Genomic DNA, 22,581 nt, shown 5'->3' on the forward strand with positions numbered 1-22,581 from the left:
TCATTGGGCTTAAACGGAGAGAAAACTTACAGGCTTTCCTGAAGGAGGAGCTACGGCAGCATCAGCCGAAGGAATATTCTTCCCCTTTGAGAGGGAAGAAGCAGTCGACATTTGGGCCGCAGGAGCTGTAGCAGGGGCCGAAGCCTCGGAAGCTACAAGATCTGTCGGGGCAGTACCGGTTTTAGACTTTTTGGGCGGAGGCTCAATGAAGTCTTCTTCACTATGGAAGCAAATGGTTTGTAGAGTCAAAACAGAGGATAGCAAAGGCAAAAATAAAGGAAAAGCAAGGACTTACAGATCCCAAAGATCATCTTCATCGGCGAAACCGTCGGATGACCTCTTCGAAGGCAATGCTTTGGCTTCCTCCGTAGCTGCATTAACAAAGGCAGCGTGATCAGCGTCGTCATCGTGCATTGATCCTGCTGTGTCGCTAATATCATCGGCTGCAGATTTGGGATTGATAAGGATGGCGTCAGGGTTTATTGGGTCAGCATGCTCCGCTTCCGAGCTCATGTTTCCCTCGGTATGAGACCCCACGGGGACTGAGGAATCACCCCTCTCGGAAGTATCATTCGGCAGGTCTTGCACATAATCAGGATCTATGGAATTCTGTTGAAGGTAAAACAAATAAATACAATGGCAGTTGTATTAACCAAGAAAAACAGTACAATGAGAATGTGAGAGCAAGGGATTACCTCGGTTGGCGGGTGATCAGCATCAAAAGTTATATGAGAAGATATGAGAGGAATCGAGTCTTCTTGATTGAAGTGAGTAAGACGGCGAACTTCGTCAAGTAGCTCTTTTTCAGATAGTTCGGTAGCATTTATCCTAGTCACGTCCTTGGGACCCGAATACAACCACATCGGGTGAGCTCTGGCCATGATAGGCTGGACTCGATGTTTCAAGAATACAGCAGCTACCTCTGTGTCTATCATGGTTTGGCCATCAGCTCCCTTTATCTGAAGGAATCTGGCAAATAATCTATCGACTGCTGGTCTTTCATCGGGTGAAAGAGTATTTTTCCAAGATCGTTTGGGCTTGGCTTCAAGGACATCGGAAAAGCGAGGAAGCTGGAGTTCGGCAGTCGGAGAGTCTCTAATGTAGAACCACTTCAGTCTCCATCCTTGTACAGACTCCCTCATCGGGAAATTGAAGTACTTAACTTCCTTATGGACAACGAAACCGACTCCGCCGATAACGAAGGATCCGCCACTACTGTTGTACCTTTTCATGAAGAAGATTTTCTTCCATAGGCCGAAGTGTGGTTCGGTGCCCAAGAATGATTCGCAGAGAGTTATAAAAATGGCAAGATGAAGGATAGAGTTGGGAGTTAACTGCCATAACTGGATCTCATAAACTTGAAGGAGATGGTGAAGGAATTTATGGGCACGAAGAGACAGACCTCGATGCAAAAAAGATAAGAACATCACGGTAAAACCAGCAGGGGGATTAGGCCGTGAGATCGCACCTGGAAGAATAACATTCCCCTCTTCGGAAGGGATATACCCGAGGCTTTTAGCCTTCTTCTCGTCCCGCTTCGTAGCAGTGGAGGCAGGCTAGTCGACGGGGACGGACCCAACGGCGGAACTTGATGGCGCCGGCGGCGCCGGAGCTAGAGGAGGAGCATGGGAGGTTCTCCTTTTCGGAAGATTTGGACCAGATTTGGGGCGGCGCCGCTGCTCGTGGCATCAGTAGCAATGGTAGAGATCTTCTTCTTCCCCATCTCACAGATTCGTGAGGGATCTGGTTTTGGCGGCGGCGCAGTAGGTTTGAGTGCGGAAGATGAATGAGGAAGACAAGGATGCAATGAGGAAAAGATTTTCCACGAGAAATTATAAGATGCAGAGTCAAGGGCTGAGCGGGCGCGAGTCCTCGATTTATTAAAAGAGTCTCTTTTTCATCAAACAAATCGCGGGAATTGAGGAGGCGTTTTGGTAACCGCGCGTGAGAAGAGGTCATTTCTAAAAAAAAAACAGGACCACATAGGAATAGGATGGGCCCAACAGGTCGTGTCTTGTCATGTCAGGACTGCGCCAGTAGTTGCGTCATCACTGACGTCATGAAGCTCGATTGAGGAGTCGAAGGAACAAAATTGTCGAGTGGTCAACCTGAGTCTACGCACGGATTGCGAGCATCCGCACCTAGACTCGGGGGCTACTCCCATCGGGAGCGTTGCACGCGTACCCGATTAGCGTGGACTCGAAGAGTTTTCCATAAAGAAGATCGTGAAGAAGTATTTGAAGAAAAGAACAGTATGTTCGGCTCGAGTCTGCGCTCGGTCACAAGCGTCCGTGCCCAGACTCGGGGGTTACTCCCATCGGGAGCGCAGGACGCGCACCCGATAAAAGTTTCTTGCACTCCAGGATCATGCCCGGGGACTTGATTCTGTGTAGGGTAACGTTGTTTTGTCAACGGCAGTTAACCAGCAAAAGCTGGGCACGTTACTCACTATCCTTTACGCATTAAATCTTATTGGGAAAACACAAGCCTCGGTATGAATTTATCGGATGGCTTATGAAGACTCGCAAGAAACTTCGGCAGAAGAAAACATTCGAGTAGTACAACTTGAGTCTACACACGGATTGCAAGCATCCGTATATAGACTCGGGGGCTACTCCCATTGGGAGCGCTACACGCGCACCCGATAAAAGAAGACGAAGCCAATACAAGATGGACAAGAACTATCGAGAGAAGAACTTTCAGCTAAGGCATGCTTTAGTCTCTACCCGAAGTTCCTTCGGCTAGAAACTCGGGGACTACTGACGTGGGCATTACCCTTCGGGTAACTGGAATTGACCTATCCCGTATAGCCCAGCTGGAGGCCCATGAAGACAATCGAAGGCAAGGTGGGCCACAAGGTCGGTGCCGAAGAAGATTCCTTGAAGACCAAGACAAGGATCGATCGAACAAGGAAAGTTTAGAACTAGGTCTCTTGTAAACCTAGTCGTACTCGTGTAGATCCCTTGAGACCTGGCCCCTATATAAAGGCCAAGAGAGGGACTCCCGAGGGACACAATCAATCTTAGCAACCATAACCACCGTAAGTCCAGAGCTAGGTCATCGTAGCACTTAGCCTCGCGACGAAACCTCAGCCGAAACCTTCGGCACCCCATTGTAACCCGATATTTTCATAATCAAGATCAGACAGGCAGGACGTAGGGGTGTTACCTCATCGAGGGCCCTGAACCTGGGTAAATTGCTCTCCCCGCTTGTCTGTTAACCGATGTCTCGTGTCAGCCTACAGGATTCCGTCAACCCTAAGCCCCAATCGGAGGGCATTGTCGAGGAGCACCCTCATCAGTGTGCCTCACAGCCTTGATGTCATGCACATCACGAAGAACGTGTGCGAGAGTCTGCTTGGTACCCTCCTCAACATGCCAGAGAGGACCAAAGATGGGCCGAAAGCAAGGTACGACTTGCTATCAATTGGGATCAGGGAGAAGCTTCACGCGGGACGCCCTAATGATGATGATGATGATGACGATGATGAGGCGGAGGACACGCAAAGTCGTCGCAAGGGCAAAAAGGCCAAGAAGATCGAATATTACTGCCCCCCCCCCCCGCGTGCTTCACTCTAAGTCAGAAGGAGATCGGTTTTTCGACTGTCTCCTACGAGTAAAACTTCCTTACGGTTTGATACGTCTCCGACGTATCGATAATTTCTTATGTTCCATGCCACATTATTGATGTTATCTACATGTTTTATGCACATTTTATGTCATATTCGTGCATTTTCTGGAACTAACCTATTAACAAGATGCCGAAGTGCCAGTTCCTGTTTTCTGCTGTTTTTGGTTTCAGAAATCCTAGTAACGAAATATTCTCGGAATCGGACGAAATCAACGCCCAGGTTCCTATTTTTCCCGGAACCATCCAGAACACCCGAGAGCCGCCAGAGGGGAGCCCTGGGGGCCCCACACCACACCCTGGCGCGGCCAGAGGGGGGGCCGCGCCGCCCTATGGTGTGGGCCCCCCAGAAGCCCTCCTGCGCCGCCTCTTCGCTTATATAAAGCCTCCGTCGCGAAAACCCTGATACCAATTGACGAAACTCCAGAAAAGTTACTGTGGCGCCGCCGCCATCGCGAAACTCCAATTCAGGGGACAGAACTCTCTGTTCCGGCACCCTGCCGGACGGGGAATTGCCCCCGGAGTCATCTCCACCGCCGTCTTCACCACCATCTTCACCGCCATCGCTGCCTCCATGATGAGGAGGGAGTAATCCATCCCCGAGGCTGAGGGCTTCGCTGTAGCTATGTGGTTCATCTCTCTCCCATGTACCTCAATACAATAATCTCATGAGCTGCTTTACATGATTGAGATTCATATGAGTTTTATATCACAATTCATCTATGTGCTACTCTAGTGATGTTATTAAAGTATTCTATTCCTCCTGCATGGTGTAAAGGTGACTAGTGTGTGCACCATGTGGTTCTTGTCTTAGGCTATGATCATGATCTCTTGTAGATTGTGGAGTTAATTATCATTATGATGGTATTGATGTGATCTATTTGGTTATGTTGATCTATCTTACACTATAAGGTTACTAAAATATGAACATTAATTGTGGAGCTTGTTAACTCCGGCATTGAGGGTTCGTGTAATCCTACGCAATGTGTTCATCATCCAACAAGAGTGTAGAGTATGCATTTATCTATTCTGTTATGTGATCAATGTTGAGAGTGTCCACTAGTGAAAGTGTAATCCCTAGGCCTTGTTCCTAAATACTGCTATCGCTGCTTGTTTACTGTTTTACTGCTTTACTACTGCTGCAATATTACCACCATCAACTACACGCCCGCAAGCTATTTTCTGGCACCGTTGCTACTGCTCATACTTATTCATACCACATGTATTTCACTATCTCTTCGCCGAACTAGTGCACCTATTAGGTGTGTTGGGGACACAAGAGACTTCTTGCTTTGTGGTTGCAGGGTTGCATGAGAGGGATATCTTTGACCTCTTCCTCCCTGAGTTCGATAAACCTTGGGTGATCCACTTAAGGGAAAACTTGCTGCTGTTCTACAAACCTCTGCTCTTGGAGGCCCAACACTGTCTACAGGAAAGGAGGGGGAACGTAGACATCAAGCTATTTTCTGGCGCCGTTGCCGGGGAGGAAAGGTAAAAGGTACTCACACTCCGGATCTCGGCTACCAAGCTATTTTCCGCCATTGTAAGTACTCGAAGCTATTTCCTTTAGATCCTGCAATTGCAACTTTTTGTTTCTTGTTTACACTAGTTAGGCATAATGGAAAACAACAAAAAAATTGGTGAGCTTTTTAGTCTTTTTCCTAATTTAGAACTGTTTGATGCGAAAATTAAAAAACCTATGGAACCTTATTTACATGTTAGTAGCGATGTTATTAGTATGAATGCAATTACTGCTAATACTATGGAGAAGTCTAAGCTTGGGGAAGCTAGTTTTTGTGATCTTTTTAGCTTCCCATCTTTAGGGGAGAAAATTTGTTCTGATAATGCTTTATCTCCCATATGCGATAACTCTAATGATGCTTCTGATATTTTGAATCCACCTGCTGAAAGTATTCAGTATAAAATACCTATGAAAATTATTGAACGTGTTATGGACAATCACTATAAAGGGGATGGAACTGTCCATCCTAGAGATCATTTACTGTTTTTGCACGAATTATGCGGGTTATTCAAGTGTGCAGGTATCTCTATGGATGAAGTGAAGAAGAAGCTATTCTCCGTTTCGCTGTCTGGTAAAGCGGCACATTGGTATAAATTGTTGGAGAATAGGCATTCTCTTGGTTGGGAGGAAATTGCATCTCTCTTTTATTCTAAATTTTATCCTCCGCATGAAGTGCATATTGATAGGAATTATATTTATAACTTTTATCCTCGTGATGGGGAGAGTATTTCTCAAGCGTGGGGGAGATTGAAATCACTAATGCTCAAATGTCCCATTCATGAACTCCCCCGTAATGTCATTGTTAATAATTTTTATGCGAGGCTTTCAGGACAACACAAGGACTATCTGGACGCGTGTTCGGAGGGATCTTTCACAAGCAAGGAGGTGGAAGCTAGGTGGGACCTTCTTGATCGGATTGAGGACAACGCTGAAGGATGGGAGAACGACAAAGGTAAAGAGTCCGGTATAAATTATGATTATGAATGCATTGAAGCTTTTATGGATACCGATAAATTTCGAAATATGAGTGCTACTTATGGTCTTGACTCTCAAGTTGCTGCAAATCTTTATAAATCCTTTGCTTCTCATTTTGAATTGCCTAAGAAGAATTTTGATAAGTATCATGAACCTTTTAAAGAGGCTTGCATGAAGAATGAAATTGTTGTTAATTATTGCAATAAGCATGCTCAAACTCCTAAGAATGCTATTTCTTATAAGCATGTTAATTTTTGTGGAATGCATAGACCTTGTGGAATTAATCAAGTCAAAGATGAATATTGCATCCATCATATTAATGAAAAAACTAGAAAGTGGTTTAGGGCTCTAGATGATCTTGGTAAAAAAGTTTGTGCCCTCTATCCTTTTATTTGTGAAGTTTGCCATGAAGTGGGTCATTTTAATTTTCAATGCTCCTCCAATGATAATTTGAACCCAATGAGTGCTGCAAATTTGTATTGTGATGATGAAATTACTCCTAATCAGCATGATGAACTTACTTTATTTTTGGGGTGTGAAGAACTGTCGAGAAAAATCTCCTTGTTACATATGAGTGATCTTGATATTGATGATGTCCTGCATGGGTGTTTTTCTTATTGCATTGATAATAGCCATACAAATACTTACATACAAAATATTTTAGAAGATGACACCTTGCCAAAATATGATAGGACCGCCATGTGTTTTGAACTAATTAATGGAAAGGAGGAATCCTCCCAAGTTTCTTCTATTGTTTCTGAAAGTAAAACAGGTTATGCGGACAAGCTACCCTTCAAGCCTCTTCCTCCTAAAGAAGGGAACGAGGAGAAGGAAGAGAAGAAGAAGAAGGGAACGAAGAAGAAGAAGAAGAAGAAGGAGAATAAAAAGAAAGAGGTAACGGCGTATCCCCGCGTGAATGAGATAACGCTAGGTAACCGTAAGTATGTTGCTCCTAATGATTATTGTGATAATGAATCTGAATATGATGATCTTCCTATGCCCTTTACATACATTAGCAATCATGATTTGAATGAGCACACTACTTTTGATATTGCAAATCTCTGGGAAACTAATTCTGAAAATGATGATGATAATAATTGCCATAGTGTCAGTGCTATCCATGCTTCCTCCCATAATGATATAGAAAGCTCTAAGCTTGGGGAAGAGGTGTTTGAAAATCCTTTTGCTACTGATCATTATGTGTTTGATACATGTCCTTCTAATAACAATGATGGTATGGTCATAGATAAACCGACTGTGAAAGATAACTATTCTATTTCTTATGATGACACTGTGCCTCCGATCTTTGATGATTATTATAAAGAATGCTATGATATAGGTAATAACTATCCTTATGAAACTTGTCATAGTCATGATTGGATTACCAAAAACAATTCCCTTAATATACAACTTGTTTACCATGTTCAAATTCTTGATAATAATCTTGCTCCAATTACTATTAATGAGAATAACTCTTCTTATGCCAAATTTAATGATACTTCTATGCATATGAACCATGATAAGAATGTTTTAAGTGATGGGTATATTGTGGATTTCATCAATGATGCTACTGAAAGTTATTATGAGAGAGGGAAATATGGTCGTATGCATCTTAACAATATTAAGTTTCCCCTCTTTATGTTGAGAATCTTGAAGTTACTCGTGTTTTATCCTCTTATGCTTGTCACTTTGTTCTTTATGAATTCATTTGTATACAAGATTCCTCTTCATAGGAAGCATGTTAGACTTAAATGTGTTTTGAATTTGCCTCTTGATGCTCTCTTTTGCTTCAAATACTACTTCTTGCGAGTGCATCATTAAAACTGCCGAGCCCATCTTAATGGCCATAAAGAAAGAACTTCTTGGGAGATAACCCATGTGTTATTTTGCTACAGTACTTTATTTTATATTTGTGTCTTGGAAGTTGTTTACTACTGTAGCAACCTCTCCTTATCTTAGTTTTGTGTTTTGTTGTGCCAAGTAAAGTCTTTGATAGTAAAGTCAATACTAGATTTGGATTACTGCGCAGAAACTGTTTTCTTGCTGTCACGAATCTGGGCCTAATTCTCTGTAGATAACTCAGAAAATTATGCCAATTTACGTGAGTGATCCTCAGATATGTATGCAACTTTCATTCAATTTGAGAATTTTCATCTGAGCAAGTCTGGTGCCATTTTAAAATTCGTCTTTACGGACTGTTCTGTTTTGACAGATTCTGCCTTTTATTTCGCATTGCTTCTTTCGCTGTGTTGGGTGGATTTCTTTGTTCCATTACCTTCCAGTAGCTTTGAGCAATGTCCAGAAGTATTAAGAATGATTGTGTCACCTCTGAACATGTGAGTTTTTGATTATGCACTAACCCTCTAATGAGTTTGTTTCGAGTTTGGTGTGGAGGAAGTTTTCAAGGGTCAAGAGAGGAGGATGATATACTATGATCAAGAAGAGTGAAAGCTCTAAGCTTGGGGATGTCCCGGTGGTTCACCCCTGCATATATCAAGAAGACTCAAGCGTCTAAGCTTGGGGATGCCCAAGGCATCCCCTTCTTCATCGACAACATTATCAGGTTCCTCCCCTGAAACTATATTTGTATTCCATTACATCTTATGTGCTTTACATCATGCTTGTGTGGGAGAGAGACACGCTCCGTTGGTTCGTATGAACACATGTGTTCTTAGCTTTTAATTTTCATGGCGAAGTTTCTTCTTCGATAAATTGTTATATGGTTGGAATTGGAAAATGATACATGTAGTAATTGCTATTAATGTCTTGGGTAATGTGATACTTGGCAATTGTTGTGCTCATGTTTAAGCTCTTGCATCACATACTTTGCACCCATTAATGAAGAAATACATAGAGCATGCTAAAATTTGGTTTGCATATTTGGTTTCTCTAAGGTCTAGATAATTTCTAGTATTGAGTTTGAACAACAAGGAAGACGGTGTAGAGTCTTATAATATTTTCAATATGTCTTTTATGTGAGTTTTGCTGCACCGGTTCATCCTTGTGTTTGTTTCAAATAAACCTTGCTAGCCTAAACCTTGTATCGAGAGGGAATACTTCTCATGCATCCAAAATACTTGAGCCAACCACTATGCCATTTGTGTCCACCATACCTACCTACTACATGGTATTTCTCTGCCATTCCAAAGTAAATTGCTTGAGTGCTACCTTTAAATTCCATCATTCACCTTTGCAATATATAGCTCATGGGACAAATAGCTTAAAAACTATTGTGGTATTGAATATGTACTTATGCACTTTATCTCTTATTAAGCTGCTTGTTGTGCGATAACCATGTTTCTGGGGACGCCATCAACTATTCTTTGTTGAATATCATGTGAGTTGCTATGCATGTTCGTCTTGTCTGAAGTAAGAGAGATCTACCACCTTATGGTTAAGCATGCATATTGTTAGAGAAGAACATTGGGCCGCTAACTAAAGCCATGATCCATGGTGGAAGTTTTAGTTTTGGACATATATCCTCAATCTCATATGAGAAAATTATTAATTGTTGTTACATGCTTATGCATAAAAGAGGAGTCCATTATCTGTTGTCTATGTTGTCCCGGTATGGATGTCTAAGTTGAGAATAATCAATAGCGAGAAATCCAATGCGAGCTTTCTCCTTAGACCTTTGTACAGGCGGCATAGAGGTACCCCATTGTGACACTTGGTCAAAACATGTGCATTGTGATGATCCGGTAGTCCAAGCTAATTAGGACAAGGTGCGGGCACTATTAGTATACTATGCATGAGGCTTGCAACTTGTAAGATATAATTTACATGATACATATGCTTTATTACTACCGTTGACAAAATTGTTTCATGTTTTCAAAATCAAAGCTCTAGCACAAATATAGCAATCGATGCTTTTCCTCTATGGAGGACCATTCTTTTACTTTCATTGTTGAGTCAGTTCACCTATTTCTCTCCACCTCAAGAAGCAAACACTTGTGTGAACTGTGCATTGATTCCTACATATTTGCATATTGCACTTATTATATTACTCTATGTTGACAATATCCATGAGATATACATGCTACAAGTTGAAAGCAACCGCTGAAACTTAATCTCCCTTTGTGTTGCTTCAATGCTTTTACTATGAATTATTGCTTTATGAGTTAACTCTTATGCAAGACTTATTGATGCTTGTCTTGAAGTGCTATTCATGAAAAGTCTTTGCTTTATGATTCACTTGTTTACTCATGTCATATACATTGTTTTGATTGCTGCATTCACTACATATGCTTTACAAATAGTATGATCAAGGTTATGATGGCATGTCACTCCAGAAATTATCTGTGTTATCGTTTTACCTGCTCGGGACGAGCAGAACTAAGCTTGGGGATGCTGATACGTCTCCGACGTATCGATAATTTCTTATGTTCCATGCCACATTATTGATGTTATCTACATGTTTTATGCACACTTTATGTCATATTCGTGCATTTTCTAGAACTAACCTATTAACAAGATGTCGAAGTGCCAGTTCCTGTTTTCTGCTGTTTTTGGTTTCAGAAATCCTAGTAACGAAATATTCTCGGAATCGGACGAAATCAACGCCCAGGTTCCTATTTTTCCCGGAACCATCCAGAACACCCGAGAGCCGCCAGAGGGGAGCCCTGGGGGCCCCACACCACACCCTGGCGCGGCCAGAGGAGGGGCCACGCCGCCCTATGGTGTGGGCCCCCCAGAAGCCCTCCTGCGCCGCCTCTTCGCTTATATAAAGCCTCCGTCGCGAAAACCCTGATACCAATTGACGAAACTCCAGAAAAGTTACTGTGGCGCCGCCGCCATCGCGAAACTCCAATTCGGGGGACAGAACTCTCTGTTCCGGCACCCTGCCGGACGGGGAATTGCCCCCGGAGTCATCTCCACCGCCGTCTTCACCGCCATCTTCATCGCCATCGCTGCCTCCATGATGAGGAGGGAGTAATCCATCCCCGAGGCTGAGGGCTTCGCTGTAGCTATGTGGTTCATCTCTCTCCCATGTACCTCAATACAATAATCTCATGAGCTGCTTTACATGATTGAGATTCATATGAGTTTTGTATCACAATTCATCTATGTGCTACTCTAGTGATGTTATTAAAGTATTCTATTCCTCCTGCATGGTGTAAAGGTGACTAGTGTGTGCACCATGTGGTTCTTGTCGTAGGCTATGATCATGATCTCTTGTAGATTGTGGAGTTAATTATCATTATGATGGTATTGATGTGATCTATTTGGTTATGTTGATCTATCTTACACTATAAGGTTACTAAAATATGAACATTAATTGTGGAGCTTGTTAACTCCGGCATTGAGGGTTCGTGTAATCCTACGCAATGTGTTCATCATCCAACAAGAGTGTAGAGTATGCATTTATCTATTCTATTATGTGATCAATGTTGAGAGTGTCCACTAGTGAAAGTGTAATCCCTAGGCCTTGTTCCTAAATACTGCTATCGCTGCTTGTTTACTGTTTTACTGCTTTACTACTGCTGCAATATTACCACCATCAACTACACGCCATAGCTATTTTTCGCAGTTGCTACTGCTCATACTTATTCATACCACCTGTATTTCACTATCTCTTCGCCGAACTAGTGCACCTATTAGGTGTGTTGGGGACACAAGAGACTTCTTGCTTTGTGGTTGCAGGGTTGCATGAGAGGGATATCTTTGACCTCTTCCTCCCTGAGTTCGATAAACCTTGGGTGATCCACTTAAGGGAAAACTTGCTGCTGTTCTACAAACCTCTGCTCTTGGAGGCCCAACACTGTCTACAGGAAAGGAGGGGGAACGTAGACATCACGGTTACGCGGGGAAGATAAGCAGGTACCTAGACAAAGCGAAGCAGAGGTTCAGCGGGATGAAGTCTCACGACTATCATGTGCTGATGACGCAGATACTTCCGGTTGCAATCCGTGGGATCATGGACGCGCACGTCCGTGAAACGCTTTTTGGCCTATTGATGTCTACGCCCCCCTCCTTTTCCTGTAGACAGTGTTGGGCCTCCAAGAGCAGAGGTTTGTAGAACAGCAGCAAGTTTTCCCTTAAGTGGATCACCCAAGGTTTATCGAACTCAGGGAGGAAGAGGTCAAAGATATCCCTCTCATGCAACCCTGCAACCACAAAGCAAGAAGTCTCTTGTGTCCCCAACACACCTAATAGGTGCACTAGTTCGGCGAAGAGATAGTGAAATACAGGTGGTATGAATATATATGAGCAAGAGCAACGGTGCCGTAAAATAGCTTGCTGGCGTGTAGTTGATGGTGGTAGTATTGCAGCAGTAGTAACACGCTGAAACAATGAAACAAGCAGTAGTAACGCAGCAGTATTTAGGAACAAGGCCTAGGGATTAGACTTTCACTAGTGGACACTCTCAACATTGATCACATAACAGAATAGATAAATGCATACTCTACACTCTTGTTGGATGATGAACACATTGCGTAGGATTACACGAACCCTCAATGCCGGAGTTAACAAGCTCCACAATTCAATGTTCATATTTAAGTAACCTTAGAGTGCATGAAAGATCAATTCGACTAAACCAAGTACTAACATAGCATGCACACTGTCACCTTCATGCATATGTAGGAGGAATAGATCACATCAATACTGTCATAGCAATAGTTAACTTCGCAATCTACAAGAGATCATGATCATAGCATAAACCAAGTACTAACACGGATGCACACACTGTCACCATTACACCGTGTAGGAGGAATAAAACTACTTTAATAACATTGCTAGAGTAGCACATAGATAAATTGTGATACAAAATACATTGCAATCATAAAGAGATATAAATAAGCACCTCACTATGCCATTCATCAGTGAATAAGTATTCTGTGAAATATAGCCTAAGAGACCCACATGGTGCACACACTGTCACCTTTACACACGTGGGACAAGGAGTCTCCGGAGATCACATAAGTAAAATTCACTTGACTAGCATAATGACATCTAGATTACAAGCATCATCATATGAATCTCAATCATGTAAGGCAGCTCATGAGATTATTGTATTGAAGTACATAGGAGAGAGATGAACCACATAGCTACCGGTACAGCCCGAGCCTCGATGGAGAACTACTCCCTCCTCATGGGAGCAGCATCGGTGATGAAGATGGCGGTGGAGATGGCAGCGGTGTCGATGGAGAAGCCTTCCGGGGGCACTTCCCCGTTCCGGCAGCGTGCCGGAACAGAGACTCCTGTCCCCCAGATCTTGGCTTCGCGATGGCGGCGGCTCTGGAAGGTTTCTGTGGGTTTCGTCGAACGCATCAGGGTTTTCGCGACGGAGGCTTTAAATAGGTGGAAGGGCAAGGTCGGTGGACTTCTGGGGGGGCCCACACTATAGGGGGGCGCGGCCCCCCCTTGGCCGCGCCGGCCTAGGGTTTGGTGGCCCTGGGCCCCCTCTCTGGCGGTTCTCGTGTGTTCTGGATGCTTCCGGGCAAAATAGGAACTGGGCGTTGATTTCGTCCAATTCCGAGAATATTTCTTTACTAGGATTTCTGAAACCAAAAACAGCAGAAAACAGGAACTGGCGCTTCGGCATCTTGTTAATAGGTTAGTTCCAGAAAATGCACGAATATGACATAAAGTGTGCATAAAACATGTAGATATCATCAATAATGTGGCATGGAACATAAGAAATTATCGATACGTCGGAGACGTATCAGCATCCCCAAGCTTAGTTCTGCTCGTCCCGAGCAGGTAAAACGATAACAAAGATAATTTCTGAAGTGACATGCCATCATAAACTTGATCATATTGTAAACATATGTAATGAATGCAGCGATCAAAACAATGGTAATGACATGAGTAAACAACTGAATCATAAAGCAAAGACTTTTCATGAATAGCACTTCAAGACAAGCATCAATAAGTCTTGCATAAGGGTTAACTCATAAAGCAATAAATTCATAGTAGAGACATTGAAGCAACACAATGGAAGATTAAGTTTCAGCGGTTGCTTTCAACTTGTAACATGTATATCTTATGGATAGTTGTCAATGCAAAGCAATATAACAAGTGCAATAAGCAAGTATGTAAGAATCAATGCACAGTTAACACAAGTGTTTGCTTCTTGAGATGGAGAGGAATAGGTGAACTGACTCAACATAAGTAAAAGAAAGGTCCTTCAAAGAGGAAAGCATCGATTGCTATATTTGTGCTAGAGCTTTGATTTTGAAAACAAGAAACAATTTTGTCAACGGTAGTAATAAAGCATATGTATCATGTAAATTATATCTTACAAGTTGCAAGCCTCATGCATAGTATACTAATAGTGCCCGCACCTTGTCCTAATTAGCTTGGACTACCGGGATCATCGCAATGCACATGTTTTAACCAAGTGTCACAAAGGGGTACCTCTATGCCGCCTGTACAAAGGTCTAAGGAGAAAGCTCGCATTGGATTTCTCGCTATTGATTATTCTCAACTTAGACATCCATACCGGGACAACATAGACAACAGATAATGGACTCCTGTTTTATGCATAAGCATGTAGCAACAATTATTTTTCTCATTTGAGATTGAGGATATATGTCCAAAACTGAAACTTCCACCACGGATCATGGCTTTAGTTAGCGGCCCAATGTTCTTCTCTAACAATATGCATGCTCCAACCATAAGGTGGTAGATCGCTCTTACTTCAGACAAGACGAACATGCATAGCAACTCACATGAAATTCAACAAAAGGTAGTTGATGGCGTCCCCAGGAACATGGTTATCGCACAACAAGCAACTTAATAAGAGATAAAGTGCATAAGTACATATTCAATACCACAATAGTTTTTAGGCTATTTGTCCCATGAGCTATATATTGTAAAGGTGAAGAATGGAATTTTAAAGGTAGCACTCAAGCAATTTACTTTGGAATGGTGGAGAAATACCATGTAGTAGGTAGGTATGGTGGACACAAATGGCATAGTGGTTGGCTCAAGTATTTTGGATGCATGAGAAGTATTCCCTCTCGATACAAGGTTTAGGCTAGCAAGGTTATTTGAAACAAACACAAGGATGAACCGGTGCAACAAAACTCACATAAAAGACATATTATAAACATTATAAGACTCTACACCGTCTTCCTTGTTGTTCAAACTCAATACTAGAAATTATCTAGACCTTAGAGAGACCAAATATGCAAACCAAATTTTAGCATGCTCTATGTATTTCTTCATTAATGGGTGCAAAGTATATGATGCAAGAGCTTAAACATGAGCACAACAATTGCCAAGTATCACATTACCCAAGACATTTTAGCAATTTACTACATGTATCATTTTCCAATTCCAACCATATAACAATTTAACAAAGAAGAAACTTCGCCATGAATACTATGAGTAGAAACTAAGGACATACTTGTCCATATGCTACAGCGGAGCGTGTCTCTCTCCCATAAAGTGAATGCTAGGATCCATTTTATTCAAACAAAACAAAAAACAAAAACAAACCGACGCTCCAAGCAAAGCACATAAGATGTGATGGAATAAAAATATAGTTTCAGGGGAGGAACCTGATAATGTTGTCGATGAAGAAGGGGATGCCTTGGGCATCCCCAAGCTTAGACGCTTGAGTCTTCTTGATATATGCAGGGGTGAACCACCGGGGCATCCCCAAGCTTAGAGCTTTCACTCTTCTTGATCATAGTATATCATCCTCCTCTCTTGACCCTTGAAAACTTCCTTCACACCAAACTCGAAACAAACTCATTAGAGGGTTAGTGCATAATCAAAAACTCACATGTTCAGAGGTGACACAATCATTCTTAACACTTCTGGACATTGCCCAAAGCTACTGGAAGGTAATGGAACAAAGAAATCCACCCAACACAGCGAAAGAAGCAATGCGAAATAAAAGGCAGAATCTGTCAAAACAGAACAGTCCGTAAAGACGAATTTTAAAATGGCACCAGACTTGCTCAGATGAAAATGCTCAAATTGAATTAAAGTTGCGTACATGGATCACTCACGTAAATTGGCATAATTTTCTGAGTTACCTACAGAGAATTAGGCCCAGATTCGTGACAGCAAGAAAACAGTTTCTGCGCAGTAATCCAAATCTAGTATTGACTTTACTATCAAAGACTTTACTTGGCACAACAAAACACAAAACTAAGATAAGGAGAGGTTACTACAGTAGTAAACAACTTCCAAGACACAAATATAAAACAAAGTACTGTAGCAAAATAACACATGGGTTATCTCCCAAGAAGTTCTTTCTTTATAGCCATTAAGATGGGCTCAGCAGTTTTAATGATGCACTCATAAGAAATAGTAGTTGAAGCGAAAGAGAGCATCCAGAGGCAAATTCAAAACACATTTAAGTCTAACATGCTTCCTATGCATAGGAATCTTGTAAATAAACAAGTTCATGAAAAGCAAAGTAACAAGCATAGGAAGATAAAACAAGTATAGCTTCAAAAATTTCAGCACATAGAGAGGTGTTTTAGTAACATGAAAATTTCTACAACCATATTTTCCTCTCTCATAATAACTTTCAGTAGTGTCATGAGCAAACTCAACAATATAACTATCACATAAAGCATTCTTATCATGAGTCTCATGCATAAAATTATTACTCTCCACATAAGCATAATCAATTTTATTAGATGTAGTGGGAGCAAATTCAACAAAGTAGCTATCATTATTATTCTCATCAAGTGTTGGAGGCATAGTATAATCACAACAAAATTTACTCTCCATAGTAGGTGGCACCAAAAGACCACTATCATTATAATCATCATATATGGGAGGCAAAGTATCATCAAAGAAAATTTTCTCCTCAATGCTTGGGGGACTAAAAAGATCATGAAAACCAGCTTCCCCAAGCTTAGAACTTTCTATATCATTATCAACAATGGTGTTCAAAGCGTTCATACTAATATTACTACCAGCATGCAAATAAGATTCCATAGGTTTTTTAATTTTCGCATCAAACAATCCATGTTTTAAATCAGGAAATAGAATAAGAAGCTCATTCTTGTCCATTATGCCAAACTAGTGTAAACAAGAAACAAAAAGATGCAATTGCAGGATCTAAAGGAAATAGCTTCGAGTACTTACAACGGCGAAAATAGCTTAGTAGCCGAGATTCGGAGTGTGAGTACCTTTTACCTTTCCTCCCCGGCAACGGCGCCAGAAAATAGCTTGATGTCTACGCCCCCCTCCTTTTCCTCAGAGAGTGTTGGGCCTCCAAGAGCAGAGGTTTGTAGAATAGCAGCAAGTTTTCCCTTAAGTGGATCACCCAAGGTTTATCGAACTCAGGGAGGAAGAGGTCAAAGATATCCCTCTCATGCAACCCTGCAACCACAAAGAAAGAAGTCTCTTGTGTCCCCAACACACCTAATAGGTGCACTAGTTCGGCGAAGAGATAGTGAAATACAGGTGGTATGAATATATATGAGCAGAGTAACGGTGCCAGAAAATAGCTTGTCGGGCGTGTAGTTGATGGTGGTAGTATTGCAGCAGTAGTAACACAGTGAAACAGTAAACAAGCAGTAGTAACGCAGCAGTATTTAGGAACAAGGCCTAGGGATTAGACTTTCACTAGTGGACACTCTCAACATTGATCACATAACATAATAGATAAATGCATACTCTACACTCTTGTTGGATGATGAACACATTGCGTAGGATTACACGAACCCTCAATGCCGGAGTTAACAAGCTCCACAATTCAATGTTCATATTTAAGTAACCTTAGAGTGCATGAAAGATCAATTCGACTAAACCAAGTACTAACATAGCATGCACACTGTCACCTTCATGCATATGTAGGAGGAATAGATCACATCAATACTGTCATAGCAATAGTTAACTTTGCAATCTACAAGAGATCATGATCATAGCATAAACCAAGTACTAACACGGATGCACACACTGTCACCATTACACCGTGTAGGAGGAATAAAACTACTTTAATAACATTGCTAGAGTAGCACATAGATAAATTGTGATACAAAATACATTGCAATCATAAAGAGATATAAATAAGCACCTCACTATGCCATTCATCAGTGAATAAGTATTCTGTGAAATATAGCCTAAGAGACCCACACGGTGCACACACTGTCACCTTTACACACGTGGGACAAGGAGTCTCCGGAGATCACATAAGTAAAATTCACTTGACTAGCATAATGACATCTAGATTACAAGCATCATCATATGAATCTCAATCATGTAAGGCAGCTCATGAGATTATTGTATTGAAGTACATAGGAGAGAGATGAACCACATAGCTACCGGCATGCCCGAGCCTCGATGGAGAACTACTCCCTCCTCATGGGAGCAAAGAAGGTGATGAAGATGGCGGTGGAGATGGCAACGGTGTCGATGGAGAAGCCTTCCGGGGGCACTTCCCCGTTCCGGCAGCGTGCCGGAACAGAGACTCCTGTCCCCCAGATATTGGCTTCGCGATGGCGGCGGCTCTGGAAGGTTTCTGTGGGTTTCGTCGAACGCATCAGGGTTTTCGCGACGGAGGCTTTAAATAGGCGGAAGGGCAAGGTCGGTGGACTTCTGGGGGGCCCACACTATAGGGGGGCGCCCCCCCTTGGCCGCGCCGGCCTAGGGTTTGGTGGCCCTGGGCCCCCTCTCTGGCGGTTCTCGTGTGTTCTGGATGCTTCCGGGCAAAATAGGAACCTGGGCGTTGATTTCGTCCAATTCCGAGAATATTTCTTTACTAGGATTTCTGAAACCAAAAACAGTAAAACAGAACCGGCACTTCGGCATCTTGTTAATAGGTTAGTTCCAGAAAATGCACGAATATGACATAAAGTGTGCATAAAACATGTAGATATCATCAATAATGTGGCATGGAACATAAGAAATTATCGATACGTCGGAGACGTATCACCTATGCAACTTTTTCGACGTCATCTCACGGAAGTCTGCTGGCGTGAGGCAACTTAGAAGGCTACAGGAAGAGATCGTGGTGATACTGTGCAAGCTTGAGATGTACTTCCCGCCTGCATTTTTCAATGTTATGGTGCATCTGCTGGTACATATCGTGGAGGATATCATCCAACTGGGGCCGATGTTCCTGCACATCATGATGCCGTTCGAAAGGATGAATGGTGTCATCAAAGGGTACATTCGCAACAGGGCACGTCCAGACGGAAGCATAGCCAAGGGCTTTCTGACCGAAGAGTGCATCTCCTTTTGCACGAGTTATCTAGAAATCGAGAACCCCGTTGGCCTGCCCGTAAACAGGCACCTCGAGAAGCTCGCTGGATGGGGTCACCGCGAGGGTAGCCGCGAAATGCATGTCGACTTCAAGGGTCGAATCGCCAACTTTGAAAGAGCAAACCTAGTCACGCCACAACACATAGACGTGGTCGATCCTTGGGTGGTAGAGCACAAAACCTTTATCGCAAAGACGTACAATGATCAGGGCCAACAGAGGACGGACGGATATATAATCAAAGAGCACAAATCAACCTTCACACGATGGTTCAAGGACAAGATGCTGACGTACCCTATAGACGAGGATTCTTCTGCGGAAGAAAAACTCATATTCGCCTTGTCACAGGGCGCCGAACACAACCTGATGACATTTCAGGCGTACGATATCAACGGCTACACATTCTACACCGAGGAAAAGGACATGAAGAGCGATTATCAGAACTCCAGGGTAACGATGGAGTCCTACACCGGTGACATCAAGCAGAGATACTACGGAAAGATCGAGGAGATCTGGGATCTGAGCTATGCCGGAGAGAATGTGCCGATGTTCCGTGTTAGGTGGGCCAAGAACGTCGTAAAAGAAGACCGACATTTCACCACCATGGTTATACCCGAAGCCAAATCCAAGACAGCGGGCGCAAAGGTCACCGCAAAATATGAGCCATGGGTACTAGCTTCCCAAGTGGACCAATGCTTCTTCATTACAGACCCGCAAAAGCCCAGCCATGTTGTCGTGAGGAGAGGCAAAAGGAGCATCATCGGAATGGATGGAGCCGCCAACGAGCTAGACTTCGACCAGTACGACGATCCGAAGATGGAATATGACGTCGACGATGATGAAGAACCATACACAACAAGAAGAAGCAGGACCACCCTACCTAAAGGCCGTCCATTCAAGAGAAGAAGTCTCGGAGTTCCGGGGCTAAATTATTCAACCGCGAGAAAGAAGGGCAAGAAGATTGTGAAAAGATAATTATGTATCATTTTCTTGTATGAATAATGGATGTCATATTGTTAATCTACACATTGTACCGATCAAAATAGACATATAATTTATGCCTTTTATTTTGGTGTATTATGCTATTTTGGATGTTTATTGTAGTGTTAAATCAATTTTAAAAAAAGGAAAAAAATTTGGGGCCGCTGATACGTCTCAAACGTATCTATAATTTCTTATGTTCCATGATACTTTTATGACAATACTTGAATGTTTTATACATACTTTACATCATTATTATACATTTTCCGGCACTAACCTATTAACAAGATGCCGAAGCGCCAGTTGCTATTTTCTGCTGTTTTTGGTTTCAGAAATCCTAGTAAGGAAATATTCTCGGAATTGGACGAAATCAACGCCCAGGGTCCTATTTTTCCACGAAGCTTCCAGAAGACCAGAGGAGATACGAAGTGGGGCCGCGAGGCGACGCCACACTAGGGTGGCGCGGCCAGGCTTGGGCCCGCGCGGCCCTAGCGTGTGGGTCCCTCGCATCGCCCCCTGACCTGCCCTTCCGCCTACTTAAAGCCTTCGTCGCGAAACCCTCTGTACCGAGAGCCACGATACGGAAAACCTTCCAGAGACGCCGCCGCCACCAATCCCATCTCGGGGGATTTAGGAGATCGCCTCCGGCACCATGCCGGAGAGGGGAATCATCTCCCGGAGGACTCTTCATCGCCATGATCGCCTCCAGATTGATGTGGGAGTAGTTCACCCCTGGACCATGGGTCCATAGCAGTAGCTAGATGGTCGTCTTCTCCTAATTGTGCTATCATGCTCGATCTTGTGAGCTGCCTATCATGATCAAGATCGTTTCTTTATAATCCTACATGTTGTGTTTGTTGGGATCCGATGGATATTGAATACTATGTCAAGTTGATTATCAATCTATCATATATGAGTTGTTTATGTTCTTGCATGCTCTCCGTTGCTAGTAGAGGCTCTGGCCAAGTTGATACTTGTGACTCCAAGAGGGAGTATTTATGCTCGATAGTGGGTTCATGCCTCCATTAAATCTAGGACAGTGACAGAAAGTTCTAAGGTTGTGGATGTGCTGTTGTCACTAGGGATAAAACATCGATGCTTTGTCTAAGGATATTTGTGTTGATTACATTACGCACCATACTTAATGCAATTGTCTGTTGCTTGCAACTTAATACCGGAAGGGGTTCGGATGATAACCTGAAAGTGGACTTTTTAGGCATAGATGCATGCTGGATGGCGGTCTATGTACTTTGTCGTAATGCCCTGATTAAATCTCATAGTACTCATCATGATATATGTATGTGCATTGTTATGCCTTCTTTATTTGTCAATTGCCCAACTGTAATTTGTTCACCCAACATCTGCTATCTTATGGGAGAGACACCACTAGTGAACTGTGGACCCCGGTCTATTCTTTACATCTGAAATACAATCTACTGCAATACTTGTTCTTTACTGTTCTTCGCAAACAATCATCTTCCACACAATACGGTTAATCCTTTGTTCACAGCAAGCCGGTGAGATTGACAACCTCACTGTTACGTTGGGGCAAAGTACTTTGGTTGTGTTGTGCAGGTTCCACATTGGCGCCGGAATCCCTGGTGTTGCGCCGCACTACATTCCGCCACCATCAACCTTCAACGTGCTTCTTGACTCCTACTGGTTCGATTAAAACTTGGTTTCTTACTGAGGGAAACTTGCTACTGTGCGCATCACACCTTCCTCTTGGGGTTCCCAACGGACGTGTCAACTACACGCATCAAGCAAATTTCTGGCGCCGTTGTCGGGGAGATCAAGACACGCTGCAAGGGGAGTCTCCACTTCCAATCTCTTTACTTTGTTTTTGTCTTGCTTTATTTTATTTACTACTTTGTTTGCTGCACTTAAACAAAACACACAAAAATTAGTTGCTAGTTTTACTTTATTTACTGTCTTGCTCTCTATATCAAAAACACACAAAAAATAGTTACTAGCATTTAGTTTACTTTTGTTATCATGTCTAGCTCTGTACCTGTTACTTCTTCACCTGAGGAATTAGTTTTTACTTTTAAACAAGGGAATGAGGAGAGTTTTAAAGATGCTTGGTCTAGAATTTTTGATTCTTATCGTAAAGTTGAACCTCAAATGACACTAAGTCTGCTCCTTAGTAATTTTTATTTTGGGCTTATGATTCGCTATAGATATGCCTTGGATGTTGTAGTAGGAGGAGATTTCCTTCATTGCAATGGTGATCAAGCTTTTAATGCCATAAAAAAATTGGTTGCATCACATAGTTCAGCTAATAACTGTGATTCAGCTC

The sequence above is a fragment of the Lolium perenne genome, chromosome 4, assembly GCF_019359855.2.
Source record: "Lolium perenne isolate Kyuss_39 chromosome 4, Kyuss_2.0, whole genome shotgun sequence".
NCBI classification, from domain to species: domain Eukaryota; kingdom Viridiplantae; phylum Streptophyta; class Magnoliopsida; order Poales; family Poaceae; genus Lolium; species Lolium perenne.